We start from the raw sequence: 18,368 nt of genomic DNA, 5'->3' as shown, positions 1-18,368 counted from the left end.
TTTGGGTTTTCAAGTTTAGGTTTAGGTTTAGGTTAGGGGGTTGAGATTAGGATTAGGTGTAGGTTTAGGTTTAGGGATTTGAGAATACATTTAGGTTTTAGGTTTAGGTTTAGGTTTTAGGTTTAGGTTTAGGTTTAGGTTAGGTTATAGGTTATAAGTTTAGGTTATAGGTTATAGGTTATAGGTTTTGGTTTAGGTTAAGGTTATAGGTTTAGGTTTAGGTTTAGGTTAAGGTTTAGGTTATAGGTTTAGGTTAAGGTTTAGGTATAGGTTATAGGTTATAGGTTATAGGTTATAGCTTTAGGGAATTGGGAATAGGTTAAGGTTTAGGTTTAGGAAATCGGGTTCGGGTTCGGGATCGGGTTTAGGTTTAGGTTTTCAAGTTTAGGTTTAAATTTAGGTTATAGAGTTGAGACTAGGATTAGGTGTAGGTTTAGGTTTATGGATTTGAGAATACATTTAGGTTTTAGGTTTAGGTTTAGGTTTTAGGTTTATGTTTAGGTTGATAAGTTTAGGTTATAGGTTTAGGAGGTTATAGGTTTAGATTATAGGTTACACGTTATAGGTTATAGGTTAAGGTTTAGGTTATAGGTTTAGGTTTAGGTTAAGGTTTAGGTTTAGGTTATAGGTTTTGGGATTTGAGAATAGGTTTAGGTTAATGTTGTAGGTTATAAGTTTATGTTAATGTTGTAGGTTATAGGTTTAGGTTTAGGTTTAGGTTTAGGTTTAGAGATTTGAGAATACATTTAGGCTTTAGGTTTAGGTTTAGGTTAATAAGTTTATGTTATAGGTTTAGGCTTAAGTTAGGTTATAGGTTAAGGTTTAGGGAATTGAGTTTAGGTTATAGATTATAGGTTTAGGTTATAAGTTATATGTTATAGGTTAAGGTTATAGGTTTAGGTTTAGGTTAAGGTTTAGGTTTAGGTTATAGGTTTAGGTTTAGGTTAAGATTTAAGTTTAGGTTATAGGTTTTGGGATTTGAGAATAGGTTTAGGTTATAAGTATAGGTTTAGGTTAATGTTGTAGATTATAAGTTTATGTTAATGTTGTAGGTTATAGGTTTAGGTTATAAGTTTAGGTTTAGGTTTAGGTTTAGGGATTTGAGAATACATTTAGGTTTTAGGTTTAAGTTTAGGTTTTACGTTTAGGTTATAGGTTTAGGTTTAGGTTATAAGTGTAGGTTATAGGTTTAGGTTTAGGTTAGGTTAGTTATAGGTTAAAGTTTAGGGAATTGAGAATAGGTTAAGGTTTAGGTTTAGGAAATCGGGTTCGGGTTCAGGTTCGGGTTTAGGTTTGGGTTTTCAAGTTTAGGTTTAGGTTAAGGAGTTGAAATTAGGATTAGGTATAGGTTTAGGTTTAGGGATTTGAGAATACATTTAGGTTTTAGGTTTAAGTTTAGGTTTTAGGTTTAGGTTAAGGTTATAGGTGTAGGTTATAGGTTTAGGTTTAGGTTATAGGTTATAGCTTATAGATTTAGGGAATTGAGAATATGTTAAGGTTTAGGTTTAGGAAATCGAGTTCGGGTTCGGGATCAGGTTTAGGTTTGGGTTTTCAAGTTTAGGTTTAGGTTAAGGAGTTGAGATTAGGATTAGGTGTAGGTTTAGGTTTAAGGATTTGAGAATACATTTAGGTTTTAGGTTTAGGTTTAGGTTTTAGGTTATATATTTAGGTTATAGGTTTAGGTTTAGGTTATAAGTGTAGGTTATATGTTATAGGTTTAGGTTAGGTTATAGGTTAAAGTTTAAGGAATTGAGTTTAGGTTATAGGTTATAGGTTATACGTTATAGGTTAAGGTTTAGGTTATAGGTTAAGGTTTAGGTTTAGGTTTAGTTTAAGGTTTAGGTTTAATTAGGTTATAGGTTTGGGATTTGAGAATAGGTTTAGGTTATAAGTATAGGTTTAGGTTAATGTTGTAGGTTATAAGTTTATGTTTATGTTGTAGGTTATAGGTTTAGGTTTAGGTTTAGGTTTAGGGATTTGAGAATACATTTACGTTTAAGGTTTAGGTTTAGGTTTTATGTTTAGGTTAAGGATACAGGTTTAGGTTTAGGTTTAGGTTATAAGTGTAGGTCATAGGTTTAGGTTTAGGTTAGGTTATAGGTTAAGGTTTAGGGAATTGAGTTCAGGTTATAGGTTATAGGTTAAGGTTTAAGTTATAGGTTAAGGTTTAGGTCTAGGTTATAGGTTTAGGTTTAGGGATTTGAGAATACATTTAGGTTTTAGGTTTAGCTTTAGGTTTTAGGTTTAGGTTATAGGTTTAGGTTTAGGTTATAAGTATAGGTTTAGGTTTAGGTTAGTTTATAGGTTAAGGTTTAGGGAATTGAGTTTAGGTTATAGGTTATAGGTTTAGGTTATAGGTTATATGTTATAGGTTAAGGTTTATAGGTTTTGGGATTTGAGAATAGGTTTAGGTTTAGGTTTTAAGGTAGATCCAAAGCTCAAGTAGACCTCAAAACAAATTGGGGCCACAAAAGTTTTCGATCAAGCTGATATTTATGTTATTCCTTCTTCAAGTCTAGGTCTATGTGAACTTACCAATAGGTTGAATCTCAATTAACCACCATGGTGAGTCCTTGAAAGGAATCAATGGTCGAAGGCACTGTCCCCACCATGAGGATTAGTTTTATGTATTAGTTTTAGGTGTAGGTTTACGTTTAGGGTTATACTAGGGTCTGCTATAATAATTTCGAGCTAATACATAAACACGGCCTGTCCAAATGGTCAGGCCACTCCAATGTTGTCCATAGAAAATGGACAACTTCATCATGGTCATAACAGCGGTTCCTACCTTCCAGGGACCCCCGCTCAACATCCGGGTCTGCTCCATCAATTTTAAGCAAATACCTAAACACAGCCTGTCCAAATGGCCAGGCCACTCCAATGTTGTCCATAAGAAATGGACAGCTTCATCATAGTCATAACAGCGGTTCCCACCTTCCAGGGACCCCCGTTCAACATCCAGATAGCTCTGATGCACATCCGAGTTTACACCATCAATTTCGAGTTAATACATTTAAAAACAATATAAAAGGTAAGTAAAGCAAGAAATATTCATATGAAGATATTGAAGGGAATTACTGGTATATCTATATTCCTTCTATTTACTAGGTTGATTTTGAATTGATTATGACTAAGATGTTGATATTACATTATATGTGATGAGGGTTGCATTACTAGTGTATCTATATTCCTTCAAAGTGATCACTTGGACAGTTTTGGATCACCAAATGGCAGGCCAACACATGTGCGTATTTAATTAAATAGCCCAAATTAGATGCTAGAACATATTATAATTAAAAATTCATTATGAAAGAAATTCAAATATCCATAGGTAAGTTGATAAGAGTCACTAGACAGACCAAAAACAATATGAAAGGATCCAACCAAAACGCTGGGAATGAACTCCCGAAACTTCACCTACATAGGAATGACAATATGAGTGCCAGAATAGTCAAAACCGACAGCACCATTAATGCTCAAGATATAATTCATCAAAAAGTACCATTGATGCTAAAAATAACTTTAGAAAGCATAAGGCACGATTTAGATAAATGGTCATAAAGACAAATCTCTCAGCAACATACTATTCAGAATTCATATGTATAATTCTACAAACAAAAAAAAAAAAAAAAAAAAACAACAACAACAACAACTAATACTAAGATAGTAGACTGCTTCCAAAAATTTTATCATGAATATAGTTGTGTCTTCTACTAGCACTAAGATAGTGACATGCTACACCCATTACCAACTAAAATAAAAAAATAAAACTAAGAGAGTAAAACTCTAGAAAAGAAAAATGAGGAATAAAAAAAAAATAAAATAAAATAAAAAAGAATACACCTGTAAAGGTGTTTAACTGTTTATGAATGATAGTAAGGTGGGGAAAAAGAAGCATGATAAATTCAAAGGTATCCAATTTGTGGTTGATCAAAAACTATCCTTAAGAGAAAAAGTAAACTACTTAAAGCAAAAGGAAAGCATTGTTGGAAGCCTGGAACTAACAATTTTTCCATAACTGATTAAACATTCACAATCAATTTTGATTATGTTAAATGTCAACTAGAATGACTTGGCCAAAAAATCTCAAGCAAATGAAATTTTAAAACACTTGCAGGCATGCCAATGTAAACTATCCATCCATGTAAAAGTAGAGATGGCAAATCCGGGGGAGGTTTTCTCGGTCTGTGCTCATTATAAGTAACAGTGTGTTCCACCTTATATAGGCAATGAAAAGAATAATAAAACGCACATCAAGAAGGAAAAAAAAAAACATGATAAAGAAACGAAAGTAATCAAGACCTCTCATTTTCTGTGTATCATACTTGAATTTATGTAATTAAGACCTCTGTCAAAGAAACAAAAGCTATAGATTGAAAATTAAAATTCTGCAGAAAACCTTATGAAATTGAAAATTAAAATTCTGAACAAGGTATGTAATCAAGACCTCTGTGAATATCGGTCAATGCCTAACAATGTTAAAGACTGGCTAGGGGTGTCAATGGGCCAAGCTTGGTCCTGAAATTAGAATTTTTGAATAGGGCAAGCACGACGGCCCGACCTATGCACTGCTCACTGCCCAGATGCTCACTGTTAAGATGGTATGAATGCTCTACTCCTTCAGCCTAATTTTTTGGGTGAGAACATCTTGACAGCTGGACCAACCTAATGGATGGCTTTGATATTGCATTGTCTGCCATGGTGGCACATGTGATGCCATTAGAAGGCAGGCCTTGTACATGGGCTTAGCAAACCTCTAACAGACCTTATTTCATCATACATGAGATTGGATTTCGAAAATCCAAAGATGAATGTTTGCTAGAATACATCCATGTGCCCACACATGCCAAAGAATAGCCACTAGCAAGAGGCACCACTTGGATCTCAACTTGCCCTTCCATCTTTCTGCAAATCAGGATGGAAAATGCCATCAATTGAAGCCGGCATCACCCAGGGAGTGCTGAAGGAGTAGAGCATGCTGCCCCAAATTTCCCCAAGCAGGAAACACTTCTAAGTACCATATGATTGCAACCAAATCATGATAAGAACACCTCCCATTCTGAATCGAGGGGGTTCCAAATCCATGCTCCCAAATAGTCCCTTAAGGTCAATTGGCACCATGGATTCTAATCACCGGGGTTTCGAATCCAAGGGAATTCATGGGGGTTCTGAATCCAGGGGGTTTCCAATCATGGGGGTTCCGAATCTAGGGGGTTTTCAATCATGGGGCCCACTGCCAAACATGGAGTGGAATTGGCATAGGACCAATTGCAATTCCATCCCACCTAATCCCTTCTAATCCCATTGCCCAAACACGCCCTAAATCCCCAAATCCCTAAATCGATATTAAGATTGAGAGAGATTGAGAGAGAGAGAGATATCTCACTGTCGTGAATGACCTTTAACCGAGCTTCAGAGAGAGAGAGAGAGAGAGAGAGAGAGAGAGAGAGAGAGAGAGAGAGAGAGGGCGTGCGTGGGTAGGGCGTTCAGCAACAAACTGCAAGAGAGATCAGAGAGAGACAGAGACAGAGAGAGAGGAGGGAGAGGATGCGAGAGAGACAGAGAGAGGACAGGGTGGAGAGATCAGAGAGAGAGGAAGAGAGAGTTAGAGAGCGAGAGGAGGGAGAGGGTGCGAGAGAGAGAGAGAGAGAGAGAGAGAGAGAGAGAGAGAGAGAGAGAGACTGCTCTCACGGGTGGGCTTACATACAGGTTGAGTAGTGTGTTGGCTACTAAAGTGACGGCACCAAGTTGTGTGGGCCCCACTATGATGTATGTGTTGTATCCACACCATCCATCCATTTTGAGATATTATTTTAGGGCATGAACCAAAGAATGAGGCAAATAAAAATATCTAGTGGACCTCACCACAGAAAACAGTGGGGAGAGTGATTCCCACCATTGAAACTATCCTAAGGCCCACCATAATTTTTATTTGAAATCCAACCTGTTCAAAAGTTAAAAAAGACAGGAAATAAGGTAAAACACAAATATCAGCTTGATCTAAAACTTTCGTGGCCCTTAAACTGTTTTTAATGGTGAGTGTCACTATCCCCACTGTTTTTTGTGTTGGGGTCCACTAGAGCTTTAGATTTATCTTTGGATATTGCCCTAAAATGATCTCTCCAAATGGATGGAAGGTGTGGATATAAAACATACATCATGGTGGGGCCCAAAATTGAGAGGTATATAAATATCAGGTGGACCACACCACATGAAAACAATAATGATGGGATATCCATCATTAAAATCCACTGTACTCTTTATCTGGCATCCAATCTATTTATTAGGTCATACAGGCTTTGGTGAAGGGGAAAAACAAAAATCATCTCAATTCAAAACTTTTATGGCCCCCGAAATGTTTTAAATGGTTGACGGTCATTTAACACTATTTCTTGTAATGTGGTCCATTTCAAATTGGGATATGCCTCATTTTTGGTCCCATGCCATAAGATGATCTTTAAAAATAGATGGACGGCATGGATTAAACACATACATCATGGTGAGGCCCACACAGCACCAACCACCAGCCATTGGATGGTGTGGGGGGATGAGCCAATTCGTTCCCCTTATTTGTGATGTGGTCCATTGAATCTTTGGATATGATTCATTTTTTGGATAATTCTATAAAATGATCTCGAAAAATGGATGAACGGTGTGGGTTGATCCCAAATTTTCAGTAAATCCAAAACTCAAGTAGACCATGCCACACAAAACAGTGTGGAATAATGATTTCCACCGTTAATACCTTCCTTGGGCCCATAGTAATTTTTATTTGTCATCCAACATGTTTATAATATCAAAAAATATATATGAATGAAGGGAAAACACAAATATCAGCCTAAATGTGGGCCACACCACATAATATAATGGAGGGGTTTCCTTAAAACATTCATAATCATATATTGGGCCTGCCTAAATGTGATTCACATATCCAACCCACTCATTATGTGTGTCCCACTTGGATGAGGGGCCAGACCAATTTTCAACTGCATCCAAAACTCATGTGGAACCTACCAAGTGCTTTTATATTTTTTAAGATGTCTTCAATTAATTTTAGATGGTATGGCTCACTTGAGTTTCGTATACATATGATTTTTGAGATATCTCATAACCTAAAGGGGATACATCAAATCCAAGGTATTGATGTTTGACACATATCATGATGGGGCCCACAAAACTTACTGACATCGATTCTTAGGTTCTCACGAGGTCAATAAGTTGAGTCACAATTTTGACCAGAATATTTAGCCCATTTTACATGTCTGGTCCATTCACTCTATTTTACTGATCATTACCCTCAAATTGACTAGTTACTTGCCCCGATCATGCTACATATGAGAGAGATATTGGGCAAACAAGATTGATCAACAATTTAAGTGAATTTTGATTTAAACATCTGAAGTTATTTACTCTTCAATCTGGACTGATTAGATTGTCCAAAGGTTAAAGGTTGTTCATAATATCAAAAATATATGAATGAATAGAAAACACAAACATCAGCTTGATCCAAAACTTCTATGGCCTCCAAGAAATTTTAAATGGTAGAGGTTCAATCACACTATTTCATGTGGTGTGGTCCACTTGAGCTTTGGATATGCTTCCTTTTTGTTCTTTAGACCTCAAATTATCTGTTAACATGGATGAATGGAGTGGATAAAATAAATAAATAACGGTGGACCCCACAGAGTTTACTCTGGTAAGGGTAACGAGTAACTCACCTAAATGTAGTGGAGAAGGGTTTCCTTAAAACATTTATGATCATATATTGGGCGTGCCTAAATGGGATTCACATATCCAACCCACTCATTATGTGTATCCCACTTGGACGAGGGGTCAAACGAAGTTTCAACCGCATCCAAAACTCATGTGGGCCCCACCAAGTGTATTTATATTTTTTAGGATGTCTTCACATAGTATTAGATGGTATGGCCCACTTGAGTTTTGTATACAGATGATTTTTGAGATATCTCATAACCTAAAGGGGACACGTCAAATCCACGGTGTTGATGTTAGACACACATCATGATGGGGCCCACAAAACTTACTAACATCAATTCTTAGGTTCTCACGAGGTCAGTAAGTTGGGTCACAATTTTGATCAGAATATTTGGCACATTTTACATATCTGGTCCATTCACTATATTTTACTGATTGATACTCTCAATTTGACTACTTACTCGCCTCAATCAGGCTAAATATGAGAAAGATATAAGGCATACAAGATTAATCAACAATTTCAGTGAAATTTGATTTAAACATCTAAAGTTTTTTACTCGTCAATCTGAACTGATTAGATTGTCCAAAAATGATTAAAGGTTCAATTAGTGGATGTGCCTAATAATTTAGTAATTTTATTTTTCACAAATAAATTTTAATTTCCATTTAAAAATAACATTTTTTTCAAAATGTATATTTTTTTACTCTTTTAACAAAATATCATTTTTTATTATAAAATATTACAAAAAAAATTAAAATACAAATTCTGAATTTTTATTTTCAAAATCTCAAAAATTTATCTCAAAAGAATTATTTTGTTCTCAAAATTTTTCTCAAACATAGTTAAAATTTCTAAACTTTTCAATATTCTTTTCCATCTGATATTACAAATCATTTAAATATTATCTTTTAATTATGTATATTAAAAAATTTGCACTCATATGATATAAAAACTATATATATATATATATATATATACAAACAAACATACTAAATATATGATATAAAAACTATATATATATATATATATATATATATATATATATATATATAATGTTTTTGTTTGTCGGTAAAACACATTACCGACGGTTTTCATCCGTCGGAAAATTATTCCCGACAGCTTTGGATCATCAGTAAAACTCTTACCACGAAACTTTTCAAGGCAGCGGGAAAATTTTCATAAGTTAAAATTCTATCATTATTCCTAACGAACATTTTCATCAATAAAACATAAGTTAAACATTATTCCCGACGGTTTTGGTTCGTTGGTAAAACTCTTACCACGATGGTTTTCGAGGCAGCAGGAAAATTTTCTATGTTAAAAAAATATAACATTTTTACCGACGACAATTTTTGTCGGTAAAGACATTATTCTTGACGGTTTTAGTTCATCGGTAAAACTCATCACGAAAATTTTGTAACGTAAAAATATAACATTTTTACCGATAAAAATCTTTGTCGGTAAAAGTTTTTGGGTGCTTTTTAGCGACAAAAGGTTTCGTCGGTAAAACTCAGAGCGAAATTTTTTTATCTGAAAAATATAACATTTTTATGGACGCAAATTTTCGTCGGCGAAGCATTCTTCCCGACGGTTTTAGTTCGTCAATAAAACTCAGCGAAAATTTTTTATCTTAAAATTTTATCATTGTTATTGATGAAAATATTCGTCAGTAAAAGTTTTTGGGAGATTTTTACTGACAAAATGTTTCGTCGCTAAAATTCAAAGTGAAATTTTTTTATTTGAAAAACTATAACATTTTTACCGACGAAACTTTTCGTCGGTAAAGACATTATTCCCGACGGTTTTTGTTCGTTGGTAAAACTCAAGGCAAAAATTTTTCGACTTACAAATTTAACATTGTTACCGACGAAAATATTTGTCGATAAAAGTTTTTAGGTGATTTTTAGCGATGAAACATTTCATCTGTAAAACTCAGAGCGAAATTTTATTATCTGAAAACTATAACATTTTTACCAACAAATATTTTCGTCGATAAAACCATTATTCCCGACGGTTTTAGTTCGTCGGTAAAAGTCAGGGCGAAATTTTCTAGGTTAAAAACATAACACTTTTACCGACGGAAATTTTTGTCGTTAAAAGTGGATTTGTGCTTTTTACCGATGAAAATTTTCGTCGCGAAATTTTCAAAATAACACGAAAATTTTCTATCTTAAAAATTAAAATACTTTTATCAGCAAAAATATTCGTCGGTAAAAATATTATTACCGACAAAAAAAAATGGTCGGTAAAAGTGCAGTTTTACCGACGTAAAAAAATTTCGTCGGTAAAAACATACTTTTACCGACAAAATTTTTTTCGTCAGTAAAAGCATTGTTTCTTGTAGTGACTGGACAAAAGTGGATTGAGTAAAGCTAATACAATAAACTAAATGATAAGCAGTATTTCCTTGTGGAGAAATTGATTGATTATGGTTAGGGGTATACACGAACCGAGCAAGCTCAGTTAGCTCGACTCGACTTGACTTGAAAAAGCTCAATTCAACTCGGTTCGAAGCTGAGTTCGAGCTAATTTTTTGAGCTCGAAAATGAGTTCGAGCCGAGTTCAAACAGGCCCCAGCTCGACTCAACTCGGATCAAATCTAGCTCGAATCAAACTCAGAGTTGTATGCACATGTATTTTGTTGATCAAAAGAGAGGCAAAATCTGCAATAAACATTGTAATTTTGAATCTAAGATGATTTCTTTACCAAGCATACATGACTACTGTCTTCTCAAATAAGTAGTTTTTGAAACTTCCATTGGATATAAGTGGGAATAATGATAAATATAAGGTAACTACTGCATTGAACGTAATAACGCTCGCAAGTCAGCATTCTCTGCCATCAGCTCCTGCTTCTTCACCTCATATGCATCTACCTGCTGGCCATGGGGTTCTCTTTTTTCTCTTTATTTTTCTCTTTATTTTTCTTGGTTTTTATGTTGCTTAGAAGGTGTTTGATAAAACACTTGTAAAACCATTATCTCTGTTTGTAAAACAATGGGATTTTAAAGTTGCAGTTCAGGTGTTTGTGGAAATGGCTCAATGGCAAACTCGGCCCGAGCTGGCCCAAGCTGCTGACCGAATTGAGCCGAGCTGGCTAGTCAGGCTCGAGGACTGAGCCAAGCCGAGTTCAAGCTGAGGTCGGCCAATGATCGAGCCGAGTCGAGCTGAGCTGAGGCCAGCTCGACTCGGTTCGACGCGATGTACACCCCTAATTATGGTAAGCACCTAGAGCTTTTTTCAAGTGCCACTTTTAGAGGCTTGGAGAGATAGTGGCAATGTTGCGATTTATGAAAAGGGTGAGTTCTCAGTCCTAGGGGGAGGAGGGAGTAGGACTATGCCAAATAAAAATAAAATGCGGAATTTAAAAACAGATAACTGAAATAAATAACAATCTCAATTGCAATAGTATTGATAGGTTGATACAAACATTGTTCAAAGGACAACCTTACACCAAAAACCAAGGTTTATCGTAGGACAACCTGATTTCTTGAACTCAGAAAGGATCAAAAATTCAAACCAAAGCAAGAAGCAATAGAAAGAAATCTAACTATTACAACAGTCACCACATGTACATGAAAGAGATACAAGCGTTCAACACATATACATCACATACAACATCCACCACAACTCCAAGAATTATACTGGTTCGGTGTATACACCAACTGTTCGCAAATAAACACACCTACTCCACTCCCAATAATCACAACCCATGTGATATTGACTTTCACTATAAAAGAAGGTTTTCCAAGATTCACCTTAAAGTGTTTTTCAATTGGGCTTACACAATCAAAAGCCTCGCGCTGAGTTCTGGCTGATCTCAGTCAAAACCAAAATTAGAGATTTTCTGGCTAATCTCACTAACCAAATACAGAAAATATAAAATACGTATCTGAAGATTCTTCTTCGATGTAGCCCAGTAGAACCGCTTCTTTGAAGACGGAGATGTTCCATGTTCAATCACACAAAAGAAAGGGTTTTAGGTATAAATGAATTTTAAATTAATTCAACATTAGGCTACTTTGATTCAATTTCTTGGATCTCAAAAGGGATAGATCAGAATTCCCTTTTATAAAATCAGATTGAAGTAGCAAGAAATCAAGAAATTATAAATCAAAAAAGCTATAAAAGAATCTTAAATTACTGTACAATAGCTTTACAATCACGAGGACTTAACTCTCAGAATGGTGGCTTGATTTAGCTTTGAATGAATGAAAAACTCCGAGAAAAGACCTTTATTTATAGGTAGAAAAATGGTTCCTTTGACTAGTCTAAGGTCTCCCTCGACTGGTCCCGAGAACAACCAAATTTCAAAAATTCTAGGGCGATCAGATAAAACCGACCCTCGACTAGTCGAGGGGCCTGCTCGACTGATCAAGCATGGCACTCGACTAGTCGAGTGGAGCTCAAAATGGTTGCTGGAGTTTGAGTCGAGCCCTGTTTAACTGGTCAAGCATGGCACTCGACTGGTTGAGTGGAGCTCAAAATGGTTGCTGGAGTTTGAGTCGAGCCCTGTTCAACTGGTCGAGCACTGTTCCCACGACTGGTCGAGTGGAGCTCAAAATGGTTGCTGGAGTTTGAGTCGTGCTCTGTTCAACTGGTCGAGCACTGTTCCCACGACTGGTTGAGCAGGGTGCTCGACTAGTTGTGACTCTACCAGAAAATTCAGAAATTACAAATTATTTCCTCGACTGGTCAAGACAAACCCTAGACTAGTCGAGCCAAAGCCTAGACTAGTCGAACATAGGCTAAGACTAGTCGAACCAAAGCCTATAATAAGTATATTAACCTATATAGAATATGTAATATGAATGACCTAATCCTAAGGTCTTTCTAGGGTCATATATACCTGAAAGTTAAACATTGAACCATGTAACTTTAGTTGCTTGCAATTGATCTTGTACTTGAAGTTCTTGAAGCATGATCTTATACACTTGAAATTCTTGAACTTAATCTTAAATATTTGAAGTTCTTGAACTTGATCTTGAACATTTAGTGCCTTTGAGCTAACATAAGGACTTGAAGTAGCACATGAACTAGGTCTTGAACTTGCACTTGAGCTAGCACTTTGACTTGATCTTGAATTTGAAGCCGTACTTGAACTTAAAGCAATATACTCCATGACTAGAATGTAGCACATTTTCACTTGAAGGTGAACTTTGCATCACTTTACAGGTCTATCAATCCAAAGTGGTTTGTCATAAGAAAAGTTGACAACTAAGGGTGATAAATATACAATACAACACTGATAGTTTCCTCGTGAATCTTCAATTGTACAGCGGCCGTATCTTAGTAGGATTTGGAATCCTCGCTATATAAAACCATCGTGTATGATCTACTTCAAATTTTGGATGGAATTTTTGTTACTTTTTCCTAATTACTTGCTACCTTCGAGAAAATATCGACTGTCCCTAGAAAATCTCCCTTTTAGTGTTGATTTAATTTGATTTTGGAAGGCCATGTGTAACAGCCCGAGTTTTCACGGCCAAAGAATGTACTCATACCCGAGGAAATCGGATGTTAATAATGTACAACTGGATGCTCTGAAATCGTACCCTATTTTTTTCGTTGTTTACATCTAGATACATTCACGAAAGTAATATTCACAAGAATAAAATCAACTGTATTGATTATATTTCATCAGAGTAAAAGGAATAATCAAGGCCTCATAATGAGAGGTTTATTACAACATCAGAGTTCACAGCAGAAGTATAAAACTAAAACTGTCTTCTTAGTCTTTCAAGATAATCTTTTATAGGGAAGTAGTCATCTAGGTCGTCTATCTGTACGTCACCTACATCAACTGTACGGTTGGGAGAGGGTCAATGCCCTACTCATAGTGAAGGCTATCCTTTAAGATTAACAATAATTCAAGAGATTCATAACAGGCGATGAAAAGGGTTCTGATATGTCTCGTAGTGCACTAATACGAGGATATCAGAATGCGCAAACAACCTACATGAGATGCATGCCTAGCAAAGTATGTGGGGCTCATCATACGTAGTGATCATCACATTGTAGAATATGATTTATAGATAACCGGCTCGACCCACATCCCATAACTATGGATATTCGTCGGCATGGCCGATGCTGCCGTGGATTTACAAGAACACTTCAGAGTGCACAACACATGGGCTGGGTGATTTACGTGACACGACTTGTTCATGGAGCAACTATTTGTGGCATCCAATCCTGGGGTGATGTGATGCTGTTGCGACTTACACACATCGATTTGTGCATCACTACCCGAAGGCTCAAGGACTTACGCGCCCCAAGAGGGTCTCTACCTAGAGCGCACTATGTTCATGATAGAATATTTGCATCACTAGTTGTGATACATCTTACACATCACTTGCACTTACAGAGATAAATTGAATACATATAACTGAATCTGAATCATGAAGGATATAAACTGAATTATAGAGGTCTTGGAATAGTAAGAACCATGCCCAAGCCGTAACGAGAAACGGCACGAGGCCAAAATAATAAAGAGGAGCGACAAGGGTCAACTCAACACAAGTGGCGATAGCCAATCATAATAAGATAAGAGTGACAATGGTCAACTCAATAATAAGAAGAGTGACAATGGCCAACTCAAATAAAGAGACGAGGCAGGGGCAAGGCTTGTATGCATGGCCTCACATAAATTCAGAGAAATCAATTGTATTTGATATGATGTCATAACCCCGCAGAGCCAATAATTGTAAGGATAATAACCAAATCAATTGATAGGATAATTCTTCGAAAAAATATAAACAAGAGAGGCAGGATGATTAACATCATTAAAGATATAGAAAGACAAGATAATTCACATCATTAAAGGTATGAAAAGGCAGGATAATTCGCATCTTTAAAAGCATGGAAAGGCAGGATAAATATAATAAATTAAATTAGTGTAAGTGTTGAGGGTCAAATATTGCATATCAGTCCCAGTTATTGCATGGATTTACAATTATTGATACCGTTTAATAGCCTGATTTAATCGTGTTTGTGATGCAGAGTGTATTTACAAGCATAAATTGAAAAAGGGTGCTTAAACCATGGATTTGACGCTCTGATGACACCCAAGGCAAGGGACGGACTCCAGGGGACCAAGATCGATGGAATTACACACCAGGGATCCGAGGAAATCAAGTCATTCACGTTAAAAAGGCCCGAAATTGGTGAAAAATGCAAGATCACATAGTTCTCATCATCTGATTGGCTTAAAACTCTTTATATGGCCTGAGGGCCATAAATTAACCGTACATATCAAATTTTAGCCCTCGGATCACTATGGAAGTACCCCAACTGACAGATCAGCCCATAAACTGTTGATTCTGGGCCCACCTGATATCTGGAACTGTCTCAACTTTGGTCTCGACGGTTTAAACAAGATGAGAAAGTAAATGGCTGGATCAGATTTTCCAATCACATCACAGTGGGGCTTGTATGTGAGGCGTGTACACTGCACGTGTACACGCACGTGAGCCGCACCGAATTAACTAAAGCGGGTCAGCGCTGCTGACCCGCGTCTCCTTCCCAAATACGGCAATTGTCGTTTCACGCGGCAAAATGGACGGACGCTGTCCGTTTTTGCGGACGCTAGTGGGCCCCACACATTGTCCCAGTGGACAATCCAAACCGTTCATCGTGTAGAGGGCCTCGACTACTACAAAACCTTGCTGAACTTTTGGACCTATGCAAGCACACGTGCGCGATACAGAGGCCATAAACAGGCGGTCCTGCAACATTTAAAACGATTTTTGAGGTGATTTCTTCTCTGGGTCGCGTCAATGGACGTTCAAAACCACCCATTCTTGACTGAAATTTCATCATGAATCTAATGGACGGGGTGGATTTCCCTGAAAATACCTCTGTGGGGCCCACCGATCACATCAGCGCCGGACGTGCGAAAGGCTACGCACGTCCGCGAAATCGGATTTTCCAGGCAGTTGTGGCCCACCATCTTTGATCATATGGCAGATCTGAACCGTCCATCGTGTAGGCCAGCCAAAATACTTCCAAGAGACGCTGATTTTATAGAAATAATGTAAGGAACGCAAGAGTTATGAAGCCCCGAACTTGGCTGCGAAAAGGCTTTCGCTGCGCGTGCGATAGCTTCCCAAATTCAATTTCCACCACTCCAAAAGCTATAAAAAGAGTTCCAAACGTGGAGAAGAGAGTGTGCTTGAATAAGGGACTTCAGATAGAGAAAGAGAGGCGGAGAGAAAAGTGTTTGGAATTTTTATGTATTTTTTCTTTATTTTTCTTCTTTTTCCTATGATTATGTTAGGCTAAATCCCTTAGCTAGGGCTAAGAGGTGAAGCTTGTGGCGTGATGGGAGCTTCTACAGGTTTGATTTGAACTGAACTGATTGACTTTGTTTTGATTTAAGAAATTCTTTTAGTCATTAATGGTTTGTTATGATTTAAATTACAGTAGATCTGTGATGGCTTGAATAATTCCTTTCCTTTTATTTTGATGTTCGGAAACCCTGTTGTTCGCCATCGTCTCATAGACATGGTTGGATGATGGAATCCTTCCTAACACTCATACATCTTTTAGTTGGTTATGGATTGGTCTAAGTTCTGTTGTTTACCTTGTCTCTTAGGCATGTATTTGTAATGGAATCATACCTAATTCTTATACCTTTCATCTCTTGAAAACTATATCAAGTAAGTTTAGTATAATATTCATGAAGCAGGTGTAAGATCTCTCTGATCTCTACAAGTGGATCCTTTGAATCCCTAGTTCCCTTTCTCTGAATTCTTTAAGTTTAGATTAATATTTCACCATTATTCCTCAAATCACAATTGATTTAGATTTCATCTTGGCCTAGTTCTAGATCTGGTTATTTTCAGATAACGTACAGGTTTCAGTCCCTGTGGATTCGACCTCGGTCTTACCGAGTTTATTACTACATCACAACCCTGCACTTGGGGTGTGAACAAGTTTTTGGCGCCGTTGCCGGGGACTGACGGCTACGTTTCTTGAAGATAACTGGTTTTAGGATTAGTTTAAGATTAGGACTTTTCTGATTTTAGAATTTTCTAATTCTAGGTTTTCCTTTAATTTTTAGAAATCTTCTATTTAAATAACTTTCTATTTTTAGATAGTTTTCCTTTTTTTAGAAACTAACACAACTTTCTTATTTTGTAGGATTCTGAGATAGGTTTCTAAATTGGTAATTTCTCTTTTCCTTACTATTTCTAGATTAGGATTCCTTTTTAGTAAGTTTCTAATTCTAACTCTTTTAGAATCTAATTTTGTTTCCTATTTTATTTTTAGAAATTTTCTATTTTAAGACTTTCTGTTTAGAAACTAACTTTTCTGTTTTGTAGGCTTATTAGAAATTTCTAAATTCGGTACGCTCTTTCTAAATTTCTACTTTCTAATTTAGGAATTCTTCCTTATTTCTTTTTATTTCTATATTTCTCTTCTTAGGAATTTTATAGGCTTGCTATTCTTAGAAACTAACCTGTTTTGTTCTATTTTGCAGGTTTCAATTTAGGGACTCCAATTTGGTAACTTCCTTCCAACCCTCTTTCTCTGTTTAGATTTTTATTTCCCTTCTTAGGATTAGGTTTAGAATTTGATTGAGGGCTGTGAGTATTTCATGCCCAAGTGGGCTCGTGACAACAGTCGACGTCTCTTGACCGAAGGAGGATTAGTTGAGGGGTTAACTGTCCATCGTAGGACTAGACACTGCTCGAAATCCCCTGAGTTAATTGAGGATATGGCTGAAAATCAACCTCTTCTACCCCAACCTAGGGTAGAAGATCTTCAGGATGAGAATGAGGTGCATCAAGCACCCCCGCCTCGTACCTTACGAGATTACTTACAACCGGCGGGGGTGAGTACGCTCTCATGCATGGTTTTTCCTGAGAATGAAGGACACATGGATATCAAGCCAGGGGTGATCCAACTCCTCCCTAAATTTCATGGGCTTGAGTCAGAGAATCCTTACTTACATTTAAAAGAATTTGACGAGATCATAGCTACCTTATACTTTCTTAATGTGTCTGATGACACGGTCAGGTTGAAACTCTTTCCCTTTTCTTTGAAAGAGAAAGCCAAGACGTGGTTACATTTACTACATCCTCGATCAATTGGCAGATGGAATGACATGACAAGGGAGTTCATTAAGAAGTTTTTCCCATACCATAAGAAGAACACCCTAAGAAAGTCGATCATGAACTTCGCCCAAAGGGAAGATGAAACATTCTTCCAATGTTGGGAGCGGTTCAAGGATCTTGTCAGTTCATGCCCACAACATGGTTTTGAAACGTGGCGCATCACGAACTTTTTCTATGATGGACTGACATCTCTCATGCGCCAATTAGTCGAGACGATGTGTAATGGGGAGTTCATGAATAAAGGAGTCGATGAAGTGTGGGATTACTTTGATAAACTTGCTGAGAACACACAAACATGGGATATCTCCCCTAGACCTAGTACTACGTCTAGGCCGACTCACTCCAAGGAAAGGGGTGGAATGTATCTCCTAAGAGAAGACGATGATATTAATGTTAAGGTAGCTAATCCACTAGGAAACTCGAGGCCATGGAATTTAAGAAGGATAAGGCTAAGGAAATTGTTTGTAGCATCTGTGGTTGCAACATTCATACTACTGAAAACTGTCCAACTATCTCTGCCTTTCAAGAGGTAT

The 18,368-nt window shown here is 36.8% G+C and overlaps 1 non-coding gene across 1 annotated transcript; it reads right to left on the bottom strand.

Moving 5' to 3' along the window:
* Positions 1-17,873: 17,873 nt before the first annotated feature.
* On the bottom strand, positions 17,874-17,980 carry LOC131222135 (small nucleolar RNA R71). Its single transcript, XR_009159842.1, has one exon. It is a non-coding gene; the product is annotated as a small nucleolar RNA R71 (small nucleolar RNA).
* Positions 17,981-18,368: the final 388 nt, after the last annotated feature.

This window comes from Magnolia sinica, chromosome 12 (assembly GCF_029962835.1).
Source record: "Magnolia sinica isolate HGM2019 chromosome 12, MsV1, whole genome shotgun sequence".
Taxonomy (NCBI): domain Eukaryota; kingdom Viridiplantae; phylum Streptophyta; class Magnoliopsida; order Magnoliales; family Magnoliaceae; genus Magnolia; species Magnolia sinica.
The sequence above is the reverse complement of the archived record's forward strand: the minus strand, read 5'-3'. Positions and strand labels throughout refer to the sequence as shown.